This window comes from Heterocephalus glaber, unplaced genomic scaffold, assembly GCF_053883595.1.
Source record: "Heterocephalus glaber isolate CG9 unplaced genomic scaffold, H.glaber_assembly_v1.0 deba00001564, whole genome shotgun sequence".
NCBI classification, from domain to species: Eukaryota; Metazoa; Chordata; class Mammalia; order Rodentia; family Bathyergidae; genus Heterocephalus; species Heterocephalus glaber.
This window is the reverse complement of record NW_028258351.1, coordinates 13,373,773-13,379,819: the sequence shown is the minus strand read 5'-3', so window position 1 is coordinate 13,379,819 and position 6,047 is coordinate 13,373,773. Positions and strand designations below refer to the sequence as shown.

The following is a 6,047-nucleotide window of genomic DNA, read 5'->3' as shown; positions in this document are numbered from 1 at the left end:
GAGGGTCCTAGAAGGCACCCAGAGGCCTTGTCTTGCAATTTTTGTCATGATTTCATAAGAAAAGGGACGGGGGCTGGCCATGGTGGTGCACACCTGTAACCTCAGCACTCAGGAGCCTGAGACAGAAGGATTGCTGCAAATTTGAGGCCAGCCTGAGCCACATAGTGAAACCCTGTCTCAAAAAAGGGGGGAGGGCCTGGGGATTTAGCTCAGTGGTTCTACCGCCTGCCTTGCAAATGCAAGGCCCTGAGTTCAATCCCCAGTACCAAATAAAAGGGAGGGGGCAGGACTTCTTCCCGAGAACAAGCACAAGAGTGATTAGTGGCTCCCCAATGGGTTTGCTCTTTCTTTGACTATCAACCAAAGAGCTGCTAAGTCTGGCCCAGTGCTGTGGGCTGGGAGCAAAAAATGGCACACACATCCCTGTCCATGTGTGCTGGGCAGTGAGGCACCCTGGTGTGGTAGCACAGGCACCAAGGACACTTGATGAGGGGTCAGCTCGGGCTAGGTGCTGTAAACATACAGGTGTCCTGGGAGGTGGGTCTCACAGGATCATCTCAATTCTATTGGAAGTGACAAACCCAAACCGAAACGGCTTGGGCAGAAAAGACCATTTGTTAGTATTAGAAGTTTAACAGTTGGGGCAGGGGATGCTTCTTGGTAGTTGAAGGATATACCTGGATGGTGATGGGAACTGGCTGGTCACTCAGATTTCCTCCATGGTGGCTTCTATCATGAGCCACTTCTCCCACCTTCTAGTGAAGTGCCAATAGCCACCAATAGCTCCAAGTTTTCATTCTACTCATTTGGTATTGAGGCAGAAAGAGATTGTGCTTCTTTCACAACAGTTTGAAAGTCAGCAGATTCTCAGTGAACCAACTTGAAGAAAGGGCTTTTTGCCCTGACCTAGGTCATTGTAGTTAGGAGAGTATATTCTGATTGGCCAGATCTGGATCTCAAGCCTGTCCCGGCACCACACCTCACTGCAAGGGGAGGACTGGGCTAGGTATGTACCTCAGTGGTATGATTTGCTCAGGGCTATGGGTTTGATGCCCAGAACTACAAACAAAAAATAAAAGCCAGGAGTGTTGTCTCCACAAGAGAGTGAGCCAGCATGGGGTAGCGGGGGGACTTGTGATGCCAGTACTCTGGGAAGCTAAAGCAGGAGGTTCCCAAGTTTGAATACAGCCTGGGCAATTCAGCAACTTAGTGAAATTCTGTCTCAGAATAAAAAATTGACAAAGGGCTGTCTCAGAACAAAAAATTGTTGCTCAATGCAAAGGCCCTGCTTCAGTACCCAGTACCAAAAATAATAATAAAAAAGATACCTACATATGTGACTCTATTCTTTCTTTTTCTTTTTTTCTTATTTTGATACCAGGGATTGAACTAAAGATACCTACATTTAATACAACTCCCCAAAATTAATTTATAGAAAAATGAAAGAACCACAATTTATCTACTCTTATCAGGAGTAACAGTGCCTCCAAGAAACTGATAGATAAGATAGACAGTTAGATGCAATTACAGCTTTGTAACCATCACAACACTTCTTCTAGCAAATTGAAACACATGTAATTGAATGTAATTGATATCACAGACATAACATAGAGGTCAGGTGAGAGACTCTTTTTGTACATTTTTTTCTTTTGAGACAGGGTCTCAATATATATAGTTCAAGCTGCCCTTGAACTCACTATGTAGCCCACACTGTCCTCAAACTTGCAGCAATCCTTCTGCCTCAGCCTCCCTGGTGTTGGAATTGTAGGTGTGTGCTCCCCTACAGACACACACACACTTTTAATTTAAGAGTCTCCTTATGTTTGCCTAGGCTGGCCTTCTATTCCTGGCCTCAAATGATCCTCCTGCCTTAGCCTCCTAGCTGGGACTATAGCCCATGACTCTGTCCTTTTTTTGTTTTTGCAGTACTAGGGATTGAATCCAGGGCCTTCACACTGAGCTACATCCCCACCTCTTTTTTATTTTTTATTTTGAGACAGGGTCTCACTAAGTCACTAAGTTGCTCAGGCAGGGCTCAAACTTATGATGGTTCTGCCTCAGTCTCTCATGTGCTAGGATTATAGGCATGGCACTACTATGCTGGGCTGACTCTGTCCTTTCAAGAGATAATCAAGAGCTGAGTGTGGTGATGCATACTTGTAGTTCTATCCCTCAGGAGGCTGAGGCAGGAGGAACTGTATGAGTTCAAGGCTAGCCTAGGCTACACAATGACTTCAAAGCCAGCCTGAACTACAAAGCAAGACCCTATCTCAAAAAAAAAAAAGATAATTGAGAATAGTTTGCACCCCACCCCAGTTAACATTGTGAAGGAAGCAATGCCTTCCAGGAGATATTTGCCAATTGTAGGCAGCTAACTCTGGCTTTAAAGAGCTTCCACCAGCAGACTCTTCATTTCTTCCTTCATTCAACAACCAATATATTTACTGAGCTGGGGATTTAGCTCAGTGGTTCCGGCGCCTGTCTCGCAAGCGCAAGGACCCGAGTTTGATCCCCGGTACCAAAAAAAAGTTAAACAATATATTTACTGAATGCCTACTATGGCCAGGCTCCCTGCTAGGCACTGGGCATAGAGGAGAAACCAAAAAAAGACCCAAACTCTTGCTTTCATGGGAGTTAGGTTCCACAGGAGAAGAGAGATAGCACATAAATAAGTAAGATATATATTAGAAGAAAGAGACAAGTGCTAGGGAAATAAGGCAGAGACAGAAGAGGAGGCACTGTTTATGTTTAGGGTTTATGGTTATGATTTTATTTTATTTTTTTTATTTTTTTGGTACCGGGGATCGAACTCAGGTCCTTTTGCTTACACAGCAGGTGGCGAAACCACTGAGCTAAATCCCCGGCCCTTTTTAAATTTTTTTATGATTTTATTATATGGGGGTTTTGTTTGTTTGTTGTTGTTGTTTGTTTGAGACAGGATCTTCCTGTGTAGTTCAGAAATCACTAGGTAGCCCAGGCTGCCCTCAAACTCACAGTGATACTCCTGTCTCAGCCTCTTGAGTGCTGGGATTACAGGTGTGTGCCACCACATGCGGCTGAGTTTGCACTTTTATGTCAGGAGTGGTTTTTTTGGGGGGGGGGTTTTTGGTACTGGGAATCAAACTTGGAACCTTGGGCTTGCGAGGCAGGCAGCAGAATCACTGAGCTAAATTCCCGGACCTTTGCGTTTGCAGTTTTAATGAGTTTGTCAGGGAAGGTTCAATGAGGATGGGACACTGGACAGAGACCAGAAAGAGGACAAGAAGTGACACCTAGATATCTGGAAGAAGAGTGATGCAACCAGAGGGAACAGCAAGTACAAAGCCCTTGAGGGGTGTGGGACTCAGAGGAAAAGTCAGGCCAGTGGAGCTAGGGAAGGTGAGCGGGGGAAGAGGAGGAGGGATCCAATTGCCTCTCAGCTCCTTCAAATGCTCTTGATTTCCGCAGGTTTCATGAGGACAAGGAAATTGGCATCTTATCCTTGATTCCACTTCCAAAGGGACTTGTGCTTTCCTAAAATATGGGGAAGTATGCGGAGTAAATAACCCTTTCTCAACAGTCTTCAGCCACGACCCCACTAGGAGCATGTCACTGGCCTTTCTGGGAAGGCTCCACCTCCTGTCTGTCTCCCCAGCTCCCTCTGCACCCCAAGACCCTCTTTGGAGTCCCTTCACATGACTAATATCTGCCTCCAGACACTTTTGCACATTTCAAGACCGGTCCTTAGCTAGACACGGTGGAGTGTGCCTATAGCCCCAGCTACTTAGGAGGCTGAAGTAGGAGGTTCTCTTGAGCCCAGCAGTTCAGGGCCAGCTTGCAAAATATAACAAGACACAGTCTCAAAAAGAGAGGGGCCCATACACTCTGTCCCTTCCACTCTGGAGGCCCACAGGGCTGTGCCACAACCTCTGTTCTCCTGTGAACTTCAGGGGCGGGAGATCGCTGGAAACCAGGAACTCTAAGACAAGCTTGCAATTTTTGAGAGGATAAGCCCACATCCACTGCTGGAGGATGAGATATGATATGGAGGAGAATCAAAGTGCCTTAATTCACATCCAGCTCACCCTCTGAACCTGCTGCCTCGTCAACCATCAGGTGCTGAGAGTCCTAGGAAGGACAACAGATACCCTGGACACCAGGAAAGTGTTGACAGGATGTGGCCATTGGTTTCTCTTTAGAGTGAGCAGCTCACTGAACACGCCGGCAGCTTTGGATGCTTTTGTATGATTTCTCCGCCAGTAGAACGGGGCCTACACTCAAGCAACCATGTCGAAGGGACCCGCAGTTGGCACTGATCTTGGCACCACCTCCTCCTGTGTGGGTGTCTTCCAGCACGGGAAGGTGGAGATAATCACCAATGATCAGGGAAACCGAACCACCCCAAGTTATGTAGCTTTCACCGATACCGAATGACTGATTGGAGATGCTGCAATCAATTTGCAATGAACCCCAGCAACAGTTTTTGATGCCAAGCATCTGATTGGACGAAGATTTGATGATGCTGTAGTCCAGTCTGATATGAAGCATTGGCCCTTCATGGTGGTGAATGATGCAGGCAGACCCAAGGTTCAGGTAGAATATAAAGGAGAGACAAAGAGCTTCTATCCAGAAGTATTTTCTATGGTGCTGACAAAGATGAAGGAAATTGTCGAAGCTTATCTTGGGAAGACTGTTACCAACACTGTGGTTACTGTGCCAGCTTACTTTAATGACTCAGCGTCAAGCAACCAAAGATGCTGGAACTATTGCTGGTCTTAATGTACTTAGAATAGATGCTGCTATTCTTATGGCTTAGACAAAAAGATTGGAGCTGAAAGAAATGTGCTGATTTTTATTTAAGAGGTGGTATTTTTTTTTTCTTTTTTTTTTTTTGGTAGCGGGGATCAAACCCGGGTCCTTGAGCTTTCGAGGCAGGCGGCGGAACCACTGAGCTAAATCCCTGGCCCGAGGTGGCACTTTTGATGTGTCAGTCCTCACTAATGAAGATGGAATTTTCGAGGTGAAATCTACAGCTAGAGACACCCACTTAGGTGAAGACTTTGACAGCCAAATGGTCAACCATTTTATTGCTGAGTTCAAGCAGAAGCATAAGAAAGACATCAGTGAGAACAAGAGAGCTGTCCACCATCTCCATACTGCATGTGAACGAGCTAAGAGAACCCTCTCTTCCAGCACCCAAGCCAGTATTGAGATTGATTCCCTCTATGAAGGAATCGACTTCTATACCTCCACTACTCGTGCTCAATTTGAAGAGTTGAATGCTGACCTATTCCGTGGCACTCTGGACCCTGTGGAGAAGGCTCTTCGAGATGCCAAACTGGACAAGTCACAAATCCATGACATTGTCTTGGTGGGTGGTTCTACCTGTATCCCTAAGATGCAGAAGCTTCTACAAGATTTCTTCACTGGAAAAGAATTCAATAAGAGCATCAACCCTGATGAGGCTGTTGCTTATTATGCAGCTGTTCAGGCAGCCATTCTGTCTGGAGACAAGTCAAGTTCAAGATTTGCTGCTCTTGGACCTCACTCCTCTTTCCCTTGGTATTGAAACTCAGATTGAGGTCACCTTTGATATTGATGCCAATGGCATCCTCAATGTCTCTGCTGTTGACAAGAGTACAGGGAAAGAGAACAAGATTACCATCACTAATGACAAGGGCCGTTTGAGCAAGGAGGACACAGAGCATATGGTCCAGGAAGCAGAGAAGTACAAAGCTGAAGATGAGAAGCAGAGGGATAAGGTGTCCTCCAAGAATTCACTGGAGTCCTATGTTTTCAATATGAAAGCAACCGTTGAAGATGAGAAACTTCAGGGCAAGATCAATGATGAAGATAATTTTTTTTTGATTGGTACCAGGGATCAAACTCGGGACCTTGTGCTTTTGAGGGAGGTGGCGGAACCACTGAGCTAAATCCCAGGCCCGATCAATGATGAAGATAAACAGAAGATTCTTTTTTTTTTCCAGAAGATTCTTGATAAGTGTAATGAAATCATCAACTGGCTGGATAAGAATCAGACTGCAGAGAAGGAAGAATGTGAACATCAG

The 6,047-nt window shown here is 45.7% G+C and overlaps 2 pseudogenes; both read left to right on the top strand.

Annotated features, from left to right (window-relative positions):
- Positions 1–4,144: 4,144 nt before the first annotated feature.
- LOC110344373 (heat shock cognate 71 kDa protein pseudogene) lies at positions 4,145–4,937 on the top strand (annotated as a pseudogene).
- Positions 4,931–6,047, top strand: LOC101719183 (heat shock cognate 71 kDa protein pseudogene; annotated as a pseudogene).